The following is a 16716-nucleotide window of genomic DNA, read 5'->3' as shown; positions in this document are numbered from 1 at the left end:
CTGCCAGTTGACTTTTCATGATTTTATTTAAAAAGGATCACTGTAATATGTTACCCTAGACATCATGACCTCAAAGACGACAGGCTGCTTGGAAAACACCAAAAACTGAATACAGCTGGAGGTGTAATAGAAGCATGTCACGCTGTAAAACTACCTACAGGTTTAGAATTACAAAGTACGTACTGATTATCTGAATTAAGTTCTGCAGTCAGCATTTTGTTAGAGCTTGCTATGTACTTCTGTGTTGCCCAAGAATTTATTAGAGACAAGGAGGACTTTGACAAAGAGAACAGATGCAAAGCATTGTCCATCCAACATTCTTCCATAGATGTTTGCCTGTAAGTATATTTCCTTTAATGTTACTGATGCAAATGAAATTTGTAGACATCAGTGGTTTCCTTACACAATACAGAATAGGGCCTTGATGCCTTCAGTCTGGTGAGACACTCTGGTTGTCTTCACTGACAATTTAGTAAAAGAAATTTGACCAGAATCTCACTATAACTAGCTTGAGGACAAGCCTAAGATTCCTTCATCCTTTATTATAGAACTCACTTGTAAACTGGCCATTCAAATAAGCTGTGAAAAGTGAACATTCCCTTGGCTCTAAGAGATAATTAGTAAGATGACGTATGAAGGTAACATTTCTCCCATAACTCTAGAAACCTATTCTTAGGATAGAATTCACTACCACCAAAAATAATACAGACCAAATGCATGCACGATTGCTCCTGAGTTCCCTAAAACAACAACAAAATACCCCCTCCACCAAAACCAAATAACTCAGCATCTTGTTTCAATATATTCTTCCAGCATTCCACTCTGCAATAAATGGGATTATTTCTGTAGAGTCTGGAGATATACCTGTTCTCATGTAGCTGTTAAAAGAAACAGATTCTGAATTTCTCAATTCAAGTTATTTCCAATTATAGCAAACTGACTAAAAGAACATTCTTCCAAATATATTTTTAAGCATCAAGTTTGTATACATTGCCGTGAAGGAGGCTAAACCACCCCAAGAGGAAGCTAGAGACTAGCAAACATGAAAGCAAAGTGGCTGTTGGCAAATCAAAAAATCAGGCAGTCCCTGAAAGCCAGTCTTGGCACATGTAGGCTATCCCTACAACCAACTGGTATATATACATCAGCACTGTGTGATGCTTAGCAGACAAGTCACACCCCACTATCTCATGTAAACTGTTAAATATTAAACCACATCCCAGCCAGGCATCCAACAACAACAGGGAAAGAGAAAAAAAGCTCCCAAAAACAACAGCCAATCTGTGGATACTAAACTCCAGAGCCTGTCATGAACAGCAAAAACAGCAGAATTTGATTTCTAAGTCTTAAGATAATGGCATATTACTATACAACATACTACCTCATTGTTCTTACATAATTGCCAAGTAACAATAAAAAAATATAAAGCAGATATCATTACCTATCTCTTTTATAATATGGAAATATAGAAATCTAAACTACAACACATACAAGGTCAACACTGAACTTTAATTATATAAATTTTGAAATATGCTTAAGTTTATTTTGCTTGTTCTCCTTATTGCAGCTCTTTGTTTTGCCCAGCAGGATTCTACTACTTGAATTTCTTGATATTCATTTTAATCACTAACTTTAAAAAGTCCAGCAGGACTTGACATGAACATTCTAAAAGACAAACACATTAGAACAGAGGTACTATGTCATGGTGTTAGATCTTTTTAGGGCACTTTTGAGTTTCACTGTACACTCATGTGCTTTGTTCAGTCAGAAAAATTATTTTTCCTTGGGAAAAAAATCACTGGAAACACTTTATGAAAATCCTACATCCCTTTTTAACTGAAATTCTCAAATTTACAGGTAATCTTAACAAATAATGAATAAAATAAAAACTTGTCCTAAATAATGTATTTTCTTATCCAGGCCTTAATCATTCAATTCAACTCAGTTTATTAGCTGATATGAAACATCTCCATTTAAATAAAGAGATTACTTTCTAATACTGCCACGGTTATCCTGACTACATTTATCATAATTAGCAATGTATACATATGTTTTTGCTTATCCCTCAGGCAGTGCTAAACAGGAGTAAGAGAAATCAAAGTACATTAAGTTTGCTATGGATCTGAATGTCCCATCATGATAAACTCCAGCCAAAACAAACAAAAGACCCTGAAAAGAGAACCACTTCAGTCAACAGAAGCATTGACTGTCAATTTATTTTTCTGATTTCACCAATAATAGTTACTGTAATGCACATTTCCTTAGACCCTTGCTCTTGATCTCTATCATTGTTATTAATTTTATATCTGCAGCTATGTGATAAAGCAAACACTTTTCTTAAAACTAACATCTCTTTACATACACTCAAAAATTATCGTCCTTGCTTCTGAAATCCTTTTTTTTTGGACACAATCCAGTTCTTATCAAAATGAACAGAGATATAGGCAAGTTACAGGAAAATATTTTAGATACCCTCATTACAAAAAAGACCCCCTCTTCAGATTGCTGGCTGTTATTTACATTGAACACCACTTACAAATCATCAGGCAGCCAAATACAGAATGTTTCATCAACACACTTGAACTGGTTTCAACAAAGGAAATTATCCAGTTTATTTTAAAATTCTAAAAAATTTCCAAGAAAAATATTGTTTGCATTCTTCTTCTTTTAATTTATTCTTCTCTTTTGCTACAATAAAATCAAAATGTGTGAATCAAGACTTTGATAAATAGACACAAATAAATGTTCACAGGTATCAGCAGATGGGGTTTGGTTCTGCCAGGTATTCAGCCAAGGCCCTTCCTTCTTTTATAAAACCTTTTGCTCATCACTGTCTTTCCTAAAGAGACCTAAAAAAAAAGGTTTCCTGCTACTGCAGTATTCTCTACTGCTTTTATTTTTTTTGCCTCTGCAGGACTCCAGTGGAAAGTCTTGAGGTTTCATTCTAAAATATTGTGTAAATAAATTAGAGAAATCCAGTCTATGTCCAGACCTAAGTTTGCAAAATCCATAGAATGAAGCATTGGACCAAAATAACAGAAATGTAACACACTGAAGAAAAAAAGGAACCCAAGAGTTGCATTATTGGGGAGATCATATCCTGGGCACCCAGTCCAGGTCTTTGTGATATAAATCAAGAGGACTACTTTGTGGTTCTAGCTCTATCCCTTCCACTTTTACCTCCATATGAGGATTCAAATGCAGTCCTAGGAAACTGAACTGGCCAACAAGACTAGAAGACAAACTAGATCATGTCTAGGAACTTCTGCTGTAGAGCAACAATCACAAGTAAAATCATAGTATAGCTTGCCTGGTGTGGATTTCAAGAGCTGCCAATGCCAACTTCCCTCCCCCAAAGCAGGTTCAGACTTGGCCTTAGACAGCTCCCCAGGGCTTTATCCAGGCAGAGCTTGAAAATCTCCAAAGATGGAGATGGCAAAACCTCACTTGGTCCAAGCTGCATAGCCGGGCCATCCTTATGGGGGAAAAGGTTCTTCTTGTCTCCAATCTAAACCTCTCTTGTTTCGACTTACAAAATTGGCTCTCATCCATTCACCACACGCTTCCTTCCATTGGAAGTGCACTTCCAGGAAAGGCTGCTGATGGGACCCCTGTAACTCTCTCAAGACTGAACAAGTCCATGTCCTTCAGTGCCTACTTACAGACATGTGCACTCTAGTTCCTGACTGTCTCAGTGGCCCTTTGCTGAACTTCCTCCAACCAACACTTTTCTCACAAGTGCAGAAGAGTGAGAGTAAAAGCAGAAATGCATATGAATGTTGTACAATAAATACAGAAGAGAGGTGGATAAACATTCTCTCAATTTCCTGCCTATATCTGCGCTCATACAGCCTAAGAGACATCTGTGATCTTCCCTACAGCCAAGGCACACTGCTAGCACATGTTCAGCTACCTGACAACCACTGAACTCAGGGCCTCATCCAGCCTGTAGTCCCGGCCTCTCTAGTCTCAGCCTGTATCTACAGGCCTCTGAAGTCCTAGGGAGCTTCATAGGACTGGCATTCCTCTCCCTTTTGGCCAGAAGATTATTGCAGAAATAGGTTTACAGAGTAATTTTTTCAGTGACTGCTTTTGTTCTAGATTTCACTAAGACAACTGTGTTTATAATACGCAATCTGTATGTTTGCTGTAAGGAAAGATAAGCTTTTTTAACACAGTGTGAAGGATAGTTAATAGATTATTTGAGAAAACATGCTCAATACAGAAATTACATACCAGTCAGTAATGATGTGAAAATGGCCAGTTTTACCCTTTGCCCTAACACAAGTAACTCCATTTGACAAGTTGAACCACCTTGATTAAAACAAAATGTCCTGCTCAATAATTCTTATTCCTAAGAAATTATCTGCCACATTTCTTTCACTCTGCAAGGAAAAAAAAAACCAAACAATCAACCAAATATAAACCAACCACAAACTTCACAACATACTGCACTGAGTCACTGAGTACCCTAAGTATCTCCTGTTCCTTTGGTTTTATTGATGCCTTAAAGATCTAGAAATGAGCAACACACTTTCCAGACAGTATTAGAACAGGAGGTAGTATAAAGGCTGGTCTTCACTGGAAGCCTCCAAGAGGCAGGTTTATAACTTTAGCAAATTAGCATAATTTAAAAGAACCCTCAATTAGAAGCACAAGCAATGAGGTAATTCCCCTGGTTCTATCCTTTCTGGAACTCCCCCACCCCCCCACTCCCCCCTGATCAGATAGGAACTAAACTTTATTTATGAAAATGTGTCTCCAAGAGCTGGTTTGAACCTTGGCTCCTAAAGAGAACCAAGACAGGTTCCCTGGCCTAGGACCCCTGGGGCTTGGAGCTTCTGGAGTGTGTTTTGTCATTCTGCCTATCAGGGAAGGGAAAAGTACTGGAGCTAGCTAGGAACTATATAACTATACAACAATAGTCTACAGATACATATATATGAAGGAAATATAAAACCAAAAATCATTCTGGCATCATTATGGTAAATTTACCATTTCCATACTAGCAAGAATTTAACTAGCAAGTTAAATGCTGTAACTAGAGCACATGCTTTTGTATCAGTCTATGGAAGATGAAAGTACTTAATGTAGAATGAACATATTTTTAAAAACAAACTCTATAAACACTGGCCAAAGAGAATGGATCACTGGGAGTTCAGAAGTATAGCTATAAAACAGAGTTACACTTGTGACCATGCAGTTTGTTTTACAGAGGTAACACAGAGCGATTTCATTAGAGGACTTAGCATATTATGAATCAACATCTCATTTCCCACTGTTACCACCCAATTATATCTTCAAACCATTTCTAATGGCCAAAACCTTTTACTTTCCCCTTCTTATACTATAAACTCTGGAACAAATACTAAAGTTTCTGACCAAAACTTACACACACACACACACACACACACACACACAGAGCTTTCTTTATCACAGATGACAAAAACATAACTTCTGTTTTCCTATCTGCCAGACCCCCTTGTTTTTCTGACTTGGACATTTTATCTTTTCCCAGTTTATAAAATATGGGAAGAAAATGCTTGTAGTTTTTCAAAATATTAATTATTTTCAAGTGCAGGGGAAAAAAGAACCACTGGTTCCTGCTTAACCCTTTTTTCAGTAGTCTACAGATGGCCAGTCTTTTGATGTTGAGCTTTCAAGAAATTCAGCTGTGTCTGAAAAGTTGCCATTCTTGAATCATTAATGTGTAACAGAAAATACAACTATGCTGACACAAGAACTTTTGAGTATCTCAAACTTACAGCTGCGCTGAGGACACAAGCCATTAAAAGCTGCTGATATTTACAGCACCGAGTTTTTACAAGTCTTAGCCAAATAACCTCGTATTTCGTCCTGAAATCAAGCACTTTGACATACAAAGTAATCCAAAAACTCCTCTTCATCTCAGATGCCTGAAATATGTTTGTGATAAACATACTTGAAACCAGTGACTTGAGACTGCATGAAGAATCTATCTTCATCAGGTCATGAAAGCTGGTCACTGCACTGAAATCTTGATCCTGTGTCCAGCTCTTCCCTGAATTCAAGAAATGTCAGTTTCTTTGGAATTCAGTAAGAAGAAATCAGAACTGAAGCAGGCCTAAGAGTGAAGATGCTGAAGACCTTCAAACCCTATTAAGGAAATTTGACTCAGTGGCCCATATCAAGATCATGGCATGAAATTTTAATACCTGAAATTTAAATCTGCCACCACAGAAAGTATGGATATAAAACAGTTACATAAAATCTGGATATCCCAGACCACACAAGCTCATAAGGTTATAGTGTTTGAAAACTGACCATTTGAATGACCTGAAACAACAGCATTAAAAAGTGTAAAACCAAACAGTGTAAATCTACAGTGTGAATCAGTGTAAACCCAGAACTTTTAAAACACTGGAAGGTCTGCTTCGTAAGACAGAATCATTACTTACATGATGAATTATGCTATTGCTTTGCAGGACCATTTCTAATTCTGAGTTTACCTCAAATAAACCTTTCTTCAGTGTGACATAAGTTTGCCAGCAAAGGGTACTTCAGACACAAAACCTAAATTATGTGAACTAGCCTGAAGTTTGCACAACCCTAAGCCTTTCTCATCTCCATATCACTACAGACCCAGCATATTGAAATCTCTATACTTGCTCACTCTGTTCCATGAAATACCCCCTCAGGACTGTGCTCCTTAACACTAGGAAGGAGCTTCAGAGTTGGAGAAAGCCAGAGCAACTCAGGACAACCTTCCATCAGAAAGCACCTGGAAAGAGACAATACCACGAAGAGCTGTATTTTCATCTTCATTCATTCATTCTTGCCTCACTTCAAAATTCAGACTCGCAGCTCAGAAGAATTTCCACAAAATAAGGGAATGGAGCTATATTTCTGTCCTACATATTATTAAATAATAATTATATTAAATTATATTAAATCTACAATTTAATACTAAGCACGTTTTACTCTCTAAAACAACTGTAAGAATGGTATAGTTCATGGGAGAGCTTTCATGCCTTTCAGAAAGTTCAGTGAATAAACTTTCCAGAAGTTACAGGGAATTGCTATTACTATTACCCAGACTCAACTCTGAGGAATTAGAAACATACTGGATTCTACATTTTTTCCATTTACTAAATTTGAAAGAAAAACAATACAATAAATAAGAAAGAGTTATTTATCAACTCCTTTGCAAATTGCAATTCAGTTGAAATGATTTAACACAGAGAGGACATAACAAAATAGGAGTGAACTAAATGCTAAAGACAATCACAAATGTTGATATGATCTTAGCTACCATATTGTGTCAACTCACCTCATGGCTAACAGTCAGTTTGATAAATCAGCTACTACACAGGTAGCTCAACTGCTCCTCACTATCCAAGGCTAATGTAACTTTGAAAACAGCTGGACTTTCCTAAGAAGTAATCTAAATAGTTTCCGTAAGTCATATACTTTATAAATTATTGTACTAGTCCCTTGAGCTATATCTATTTAAACAATACCTTTCTATAACTTAACTGTAAAATGCATATCATCTGACCATTAAATTATTCCAGATCTTCCAATCGGAAATTGTGAGAAAAGTTAGTTTTTAAATGGCAATTATGAAACAACTATTTTTCTTAAAAACACTGAAAAGGCAAAATGGGATTTTAATTAAAGAAAGTAGTTCTAATGCAAGGTTAATTGTTTATTGTATCTTCTAAATTCTCTGAGATACAAAGTAATTAACACTGACTTCCAATAACAAACACAATACATAAAATCTTAACTAGAAAAACAAATTAACAATCCTTTGTGTATAGCCACATGTCCTTCCTAATGGAAGAACTACAACGTGCATCTCATCAGCAAAAACGTGAGGTAGGAAACATTCTTCCTTCATTAAATCTGTAAGTCTACTGTATCTACTCTCAAGCCACAGAACAATGAAGAGGTATAGAGTAGACATCTCACTGGGAAAACAAAACAGTTAGGACTCTAAAGGGAGAATTTAGAATACTTTTTGCAGCAGTTAAATAGGAAATAGTCCTCAAATTTATGAGGCATTTAATGTTAAGACAGAAAACCTGATAGCGGTCATTGCTTCCAATGGCATGAGAACTACAGCTATTTTGTTATTTTTGCTTTCCCCTACCAATAATGAAGATACTAAGTCCTCCTTAGATAATGCTAGTTACTTTTCACCATTCAACACTGTTAGTTTCACTGTTAAATTTAACTTCCAGCTCTTCCCAAGTGCAGAATGCTACCACATGCAAGGTAATTTGTTAAGATGAGGTCACACAGTACAAGAACAACATTTCAAAATGCCTTGTAGATAATTTGCAACAAGTCACACCAAAACACAATAGTACAAATTGACAGTCCTAGTCATCTAATCGACTAGAAAGGAAATTTCAGAAATTCAATAAACATCCAATATCATTGTCAGATTAAGGGAGATACATAAACAAGCCTGGTCTCCCTTCTTCCCACCTCAGATTTAGGAACATTTGGGGATGGGGAAAGAAAATCAGACCAAAGGTAGTAGAAAATCACCTGAAAATTCAGCAGACATGAACTAGCTCACTGGAGGCAAAAAATGTATATTTTAATAAATAAAAAGCTATCTATAACCTTAATAACTGTCCTGTAAGTAGTCCTGTCACAGAATCCTATTGTACTTTTAAAGTTCTTTGTAGGGGATGCATGGTTAGCAGCATATAAAAAAGTAATCTGACAAAACAAACCCTAAAATCCACAGAACACCTTAACTAAGCTAAAATGATCTGATTGAATGGCCTCTGCAAACTGACATATTCCACCTTTTAACAGATTATCCTGTTTCTGCTTCTAGTTGCAATGTTGGATGATTTAACTACACTGAGTTTCAGAGTTTAGAAACATCCCTGAGGTGGTATATAAGAGAAATCATTGTTAGATTTAATATATTGAGGAAGTAAAACAGAAGAGAGAACCCCTTTATTTGGTACATAAACAGTAAACACAGCTTTGAGTCATTAGTCATGAGTCAACCGAAAAAAATCTAAATACATGGTTCTTGCCTTAAAGGCCTTATAAACTTATTTGAAATCAATTTTCAATAAGTAGAAAATGAAAGAACTAGATATATTGTTAACTCAGAGATGGTCTAAGAAGCTGAAATGTACTCAACATACTGGATCTATGGGTGAATGAAATGACCTTTAAAAAGTGTGCTAAATTGCTCTTTCCTCTCATTGATGAATGAATAAAGTTATAAATGCTACAAGTACACTCCAGCTCAGTTATTCATATACAGTATTTGGCATTCTTGTAGCATTGCTATGAATATTACCCAAGAATTTAAAGAAGACAGGTTAGAAATAAATTAGAAATTTGAAGAGGAAACCTAAAATGCTAGAAACTAACCTTCCAAGTCCCACTAATATTCATACTGCAAAATGGAAAATTTATTATCAAACAGTATTTACAATATATTCCATCCACTACCTCTTGATTTTAGGACACTAATACTGAAGTTCCTAACAAATCAAACAACTTAACAATAGTGAAACAGGTAGAACAATTAAATTGTTTGCAATAGTGTGCAAAACCAAGCAATTTAAGGGGTACTACCCTAGATACAGTCTGCGTCTTTTCACATGCTTCCAAAGGGAAATTACACCAAACTAAACACCATTAACCACCTACACACAGAAGAGAAAACATTGCCTTATTAATCTTATGGAGGATGATAAAAAATAAGTATCAAAAAACTACGGATGTTACTACAATAAATTTCTAATCTGATAGGTTCATATATCCATAGAGAATTTTTTGCAATGTAAACATAGTAATACCTGTAAATATGCAGAGGCAGGGGCTAGTTTGAGTTTTTCTTTTGGGGGGAGGGGGTGAGGGGAGGTACGCTGGTGGCTTTCTTTCCCAGAACTAATGACTGATGGAAGAAAACATCCTGTCCTTTTTGCAATCCTTAAGTACACAGCCCCCATGCCAACCTCAGTTTCATCAAACAAGAGCTTCAGTGAGAAAGGAAAAAAAATCTATATACAGCAATGCATTTTTTAAAAAGTGTTCACATATGAGCAAATTAGCTACATAAAATATGAATACAGATTTATAAATAAAAAATGTAACATACAATAAAGGTCATTCCAAAATGCATGCGTGTCTCAGATAAGTTCATGTAGTACTTCAACTAGCATACAGCTTATATAGTTTCTGCTGTATGTGAAACAGACATAATTTACATATACATATTTGTTTTCTTTTGAACAGAAAGTGCATTTTAAGTGTGTGAATCTACACACAGAGACATAATCAGACCCAGAACAGCCAATTTCTTCTATGATTTTTAACATAATATTGTCAAAACAGTAAGTTTGCTTTATTGCACTGTACAGAAAAAGAAAGTGCAAAAATTTCAGTAATGTTTATTCAAGCCTCATATGCATTATCAATGCATTCAATTAACAAACTTTTAGGATTTTCCCTCCTTTTTGTATTTCAAATAGCATAGCACCCTCTGGTGCATCTGCTGGAAAGAAAACAACTAACAATAAACACCAGTCATTGCGATAAAAAAGTCAACATAAAAAAAGAAAAAAGGAATCCTTAGAAACAAAAATAACAAAAAAATTAGAAACCAACTTCAATTTCATTCTTTCTTTTGAAAATCTTTTGCAATTGATGAAATTATAACTACTGAATAAAATTTAAAAAAATAAAACAAACCCTCTGATGTGCTAATACAGCAGGGTGCCAGAGAAAAAATTAAACATATTAGTTTGAAATTAATCCCGTGTTCTTTATAGTAATTAATTTTTATTTAAAAAGCTCCCAAAATGAAATAATATATAAGTAAAAAATACAAGGTAGTGAAAACAAAATGTTACACCACGGAATATATCTGCCCTTGGTCTGGCAATAATAACAATTATTCGGTCTACAGCTATCCATACATTCAAACTACTGAATTTCACACCAAAATAATCCCATCTCCTTTAAAAGTCCAGTGAGAAATTTTTAAATTATTGTATTATATGAATCATTTCAAACTCTGCTATGACATTTTAACTGTTAAAGCATAAACTCTAATATGACACATCAAACTATTAAAATACACCTAGTCACTAGGAAAATAATTTCCTACAAAAGTCTAGCCACAGAAGTGGAGATCACCATCTGCTTTAGGAAGCTCTTTTGTAAACCTCTGGAAGTTTCAACACAAGGCACAAGAAATGAAAGTGACACCTGTTTAAATCAGCCATCTGTTCCTAACAAATTAGATTTAGCCAAATCAGTATATATACTGATCCTTAAATTTCCAAAATATGGATATGCATTGCATCTGTGAGAAAAGAGTATTGTTTTGATTGACAACCAACTGTAGGCAAAATACACAGATAATAAACTTGTGGTTAACTGAAATAAAAAGTCTTCAACATTAGTAATTCATTTTAAAAGCCTCATTAAGTTTTCAGCCCTAATTCTTAGTTTAAAAAAAAATAAAGGCATTTCCATTGATGATATCAAAACATTCTTCTTTTTGTACTCTAGTATATGAATTTGACAAAGAGCTTGATTTTGAAATGGAACTCCAGCTAAAGGACACCATATTGCCAATGAAAGCTTATTTTTTATTCTGTATTGTCGAGCATTCACATGTCTGTCCAACTGAAAATGATTTTTAAAAACCATTTTAATAGTCATATATATTTTTTAAAGCCTATTTATTTTTTAAGCATTCTGCTTGACACATACCTGCAGATGGTAAGATGTTGAAGACTGCACGTAAACAAACCAATTAATCTAGAATATTTTCAGAGGGAAGGAAGCCTTTAAAAGAAAAGCATGAAAATGAGAAACACTAGTTGCAACACAAAAAGGAACTACAATGATAATGTGCTATTGCATTTTAGGCATTGGCTTATGTTTCAAGTAAGAAAAGAAAACAAAAGCAGCCTAACCTCTCAGAAGTTTAGTAAATGGAAATAAAGTGCAACATTTATTTCTCTAGGCAGTTTTTTGATTAACAAACTATGCTTTCAGGCAGGAACAAGAAATGGGATAGCGCTAACAAAGCTGAACCTAATAATCTAATAAAGTACCATGATTTTAAAATCTTTAACAGCTTTTAACAGTATCTTTGATGCCCATTTCATTTATGTACACTACCTCACTGAAAGGGTTTCTCCAAAGTAGTGTAATGTAGGTTAGCTTACTACTAACGTAACAGAGCACCTGATGGTGACTGCTTTGTTCCGATACGTTGAAACAAAGTTAGATACTCACACTCTGTAAGTCACGAAAGCCTTGTGCATTTAAAATAAACTTTAAAAAATTACAAGACATGTCATTTTCAAAGACTGGTTAGCATCACAAACGTCAACTATTTTGTTAGCTGTGGTCATTAGGGAACCAGAATAGATAATGCAGATCGTGTCTGTGGTCACTGCAGTATCTCAGAAAGAACAGTTCAACACTTGCCTCAGTAAAGTCCATAATATTAAAAGCAGTGATTACACCTGCTTTATTATTTTCCAAATTGTAGTCACTAGCTGAGGAAAATGCAGCCAAACAGTACTATATAGGTCTCTGGGCTTGGACAAAAACATGTGCTTTTAATATGATTTTTAAGAAACACCTATATACATCACCTCACAGTCAGAACAGAAACTTTGTCTCACACAGAGGCACAGGCTTCCCTTTGCTATCCAGCATCCTGGATACATGTTCTACAAAGAGATCTCAACACCCAGGAATGATCCCATTCTGAGCAATATTCTGTCCTGATCCAGAAGAGCTATTCAAGGAAGGTATAGTGCAGAACTGACATCTTCTCTTTTCATCAAGACCAGATGCCAGGAAATATTTCAAAACCAATGATTCACAGAAACTAACAATAAATCCATAAAGACTTAGATTTGCCATATAACTGATACCCTGTAAGAACTCACACTGAAAATTCTTAATGTATTTAGAACTTATGTACACCAGGACCTACAAAATCAGCACGCAGTAGTTTCATCTTGGATTAAAAATCTAGAAGATGATGATGTAGAGGCTTTTGGTCATTATCTAAAATAATTTATTTACTAAGTTCTTGTGGATTAGGAAATATTAAAACACAGTAAAAAAAAGATCCAATATGCCTTATCTCAAGGAATATCAGTATCAAAAATAGCACTAACTACTTAGCAGATTTTGTTGTTAATACCTGCTTGAAAATTTGCCTCAGTCACACTCATTGGTAGTTCCAATGTGAGACAAATCCCGTATCTTACACTGGATATCTAAGAATATAAAAATGCAAAATATATATATATATACAATTAAACATAGGGTTTAGATTAAAAACAAGAGCCTTAATTTTTTTTTCTTAATTATTTTATGAAATAAGTAAGTCACCACTTCAGAAAGAATAAAGCCTGCCAAAACAACACATGATTTGACAAGTCAAATGTATGGAAAGGTAAAGATGTTAAATGTTTCACTGCTATAAAATATGCCAAAAATTCAGTTCATCCAAAGAATTTAAAAAGTATATTAAATGTGATATGACATCAATGACAATAAAAATCTTTAGATATCAATAAGCAATCACAGAAAGGAAGAAAAAAGCAAGCAGTTTGGATTGAAAATAAGAAGCAAACCATACTCATCAATAATATGAGTCCTACTACATCTCTTTAAGGGGTAACTAGCTGCCCCTTCCCTCTTCCACAAAAGTATTATTGAAAAGCAGCACCACTAAGAAAATCACACAGACATATTTTTCATACTATTTTTTTCCTTTCTTTGCTGCTTAGCACTGAAACCTGCAGTCAGTATCCTGAATTTCCTTCATCGTGGAGAGTTTAAGGAAACAAATGGAATCTCTCCACACGAATGTAACTCACTGTGCAATAAACTAGACCTACACATGCACTGTTCCATGCTGCACTGTCAGTACGAAAGCATCACTGAAAAACAATTCCCTGCAGAAGGAGTGCAATAAGAATAAAAAACACCAACCTGCTAGCTACTCTGTGTATGTATTAGTGGGGGTATTGAATAAACAAAACCCCACTCCACAATACAAAGAAATCATACCTTGCACGAAAATAAACCGCAACATTAATTATGAATAAAAGAAAAAATTACACCGAGAAAGCACAAAAAAGGGGGTAGATACAATCGATAACACGAAGGGTGTAATTAAAAGATACAGCAAGTTCACGGAAACCTGCAACATTTAATTATTTAGTAGTCACACCAAATCAGAACAAGGCCCCTGTGAGGGAAAGGGGGAACTCAACCCCTACTCCTGCTGTCCTAGAGGATCCGGCTGCATCTTTCCTCCCAACCCTACGGCTTCTTTCAGGTTTCAAGCCATTAACCTTTGACTGCGGCCACAGCGTGTCCCCCGATTTCTCCATCTCCCGACCCGTACAAACGAGACCCAACTCAGACGCACACGCACCGCATCCCAGCGATTGTCCTGGAGGTCCCGCAGCGTGCCTGCGTCCCCGGCATCGCCCGGCCTCTCCTCCTTATCAGCCCGCACGGCTGCCGGCCCCGCTCCCCGCCCGACACCCCCGTCTATGCCCGCCGCCCCTCTCCTCCCGACCGCACGGCGCTCCCGGGAGGGCCGCGGGGGGTCGGCGGGCAGCCCCGCGTCCCCTCGCCGCCCCGCGAGCACGGGCACAGCCCGAGGGCGCAGCCCGGGCCCGGATGCCGCTCGGGGAAGGAGGAGGGAGGGCCGGGGTGCGCCCGCCGAGCGCATTCACCTGTGCCGGGGCGGGCTGCGGCGGCGCTCCCGCTGTCGCTGCTGCTGGTGGCGGCGGCTGCGGTTGTTGTTGTTGTTGTTGTGGTGGGTGACGGTGAGGCAGGGGGTGCGGAGCAGCGGCAGGAGGAGGAGGAGCAGGAGCGGGAGCGGAGCGGCTGTTGTTGATGGGTAACAGTCGCCAGGACTACGGTGACTATGGCGCTCGACTCACAAGGCAACGGTTGCTATAACTCACAAAAGGAGAGCGGGAGCGGGAGGGAGGGACCGACGGGCGGACGGAGGGAGGCGGGGGCGGCGGCGCGGCCGCGCGCCCCGGAAGGGGCGGGGCCTGCGGTAACGGCTGGCGAGCCGCGGCTGCCGCGGCTGCCCCGGCCCCCCGGCGCGGGGCGCGCGCCCGCCCGGTTCTCGGCCCGCGCGGGACGGCTCACACGGCGGGCCCGGCGCGGCGCGGGTCGCGCGGCGGCCGCGCGAGGCCCGGCAGGGAGGCGTGGCCCCGCGAGGGCTGTCTGACGCCACTTCCGGCGGGAGGCCGGGCAGGAGGGGCTCGGCGGCCGCCTTCCCTCCCGCCTCAAGATGGCGGCGGCCGGGCCGCTCCCCCACTGCCTGTGGCCCGCGCTGCCATTTTCGGGGGGGGGGGGGGGGAAGAGGAGGAAGAGGAGCAGGAGGAGGAGTGGGTCGCCGGCGACAAGCGGCGATGGAACGGGAAACGCGGTCGCCACCATGCCTGGCGTTTTTTCTGTCCCGCTGACTTCCCGCTGGCCTCGCGGCAGCCCTGCCGACCCTGGACTTCTGTGGGGGGCCGAGCCAAGGCCCCGGAGTGCCCAGTGGTTGCTGTCAGGCCACATGGCCTTCCGGCCCGAGTGCGTGCGTTGGGCCGTTGTCCCGTTGTCCCGACTGGCATACCGAGTCACAGAAGGAGCTGATTTGGAAAAGGCCTAAGATCGCCAATTCTAATCAGTGACCAAACACCAGTATGTCATCTAGACAGAGCACTGAGTACCATGTCCAGTCTTTTCTAAAACACTTACAGGGAGGTTGCCACTAAGTGTGATAGGATGCTCTCCTGGCAGCCTGTGTCTGGTCCTTCCAGGTGTATACAGAGTCACAGGGTTGGGAGGGACGTCTGGAGATCATCTAGTCCTACCCCCAGTGCCAAGGCAGGGTCACCCACAGTAGGTTATGCAGGAGCATGTCCTGGTGTTTTGAATGTCTTCAGAGAGGGGAACTCCAGGACCTCGGTGGGCAGCCTGTCCCAATGTTGTGCCACTCTCAAGGTGAAGAGGTTCTTCCTGGGGGTAGGTGACTTTGAGGCTATGTATAGTTGCCCCTGCATCCACTGGATACTGCTGTGTCTCCCAGTAATCCCCTTGCATCCCCTTCTGCAGCCATTTTCTAACCAGAAAAATATATTTGAAGCTTTATATGCAGTTACAGCAGTCTGTGTAGCCAGTAATGCTTGCCTATAATCCATGTAAACCATGGAGTTTCCTCTTGACCTATGTACTGGACTGTGTCCTCATGTGTTCTACAAACACATGGTTTACCACTCACATCTTTCTCATACCTCCTGCTAAAAGTACCTGGCGTTTGTGTGGAATGGCCTACAGCAAGCTCTGTTCCTACAGAAACAAAATGAAATTGCTCTTACATTAGTATATCTACTCTTGTTTTCAGGGCCCTGTGTAACCATTTTAAGCTGTAGAAACCATTTACTAAAAATACTGGGGAATAGGGTTAAGTATATACAAACAAGATCTTGACTGACAGAGATTTAAGTCTATAACAGAACAATCTTGAATTAATAAAACTGTTTAAAGCACTTCTACAGCTGAGGCTATGTTTTGATATTTCTGCTGTGGAACCTGATTTTAATGAGATGCTAAACTAGTAACTTCAGCTGAGATAACCTCATTGCATATCTGGGTGTTTTTGGAGCTCACACTCACATGACTTTTCAAAAACAT

At 38.8% G+C, this 16716-nt stretch overlaps 1 protein-coding gene across 1 annotated transcript in view; it reads right to left on the bottom strand.

Annotated features, from left to right (window-relative positions):
* RFX3 (regulatory factor X3) overlaps positions 1–14777 on the bottom strand; it is a 100561-nt gene extending 85784 nt beyond the window's left edge. Inside the window, exons 1-2 of the mRNA XM_062512814.1 lie at positions 14754–14777; positions 11746–11820 (exon numbers count right to left, since the gene is read on the bottom strand). The gene's annotated coding sequence lies outside the window, so the exon portion shown is untranslated. The remainder of the gene's footprint in view (positions 1–11745; positions 11821–14753) is intronic.
* Positions 14778–16716: the final 1939 nt, after the last annotated feature.

Source organism: Cinclus cinclus, chromosome Z, assembly GCF_963662255.1.
Source record: "Cinclus cinclus chromosome Z, bCinCin1.1, whole genome shotgun sequence".
Lineage (NCBI taxonomy): Eukaryota > Metazoa > Chordata > Aves > Passeriformes > Cinclidae > Cinclus > Cinclus cinclus.
Note: the sequence above shows the minus strand (reverse complement) of the source record. Positions and strands in the feature narration are given on the sequence as shown.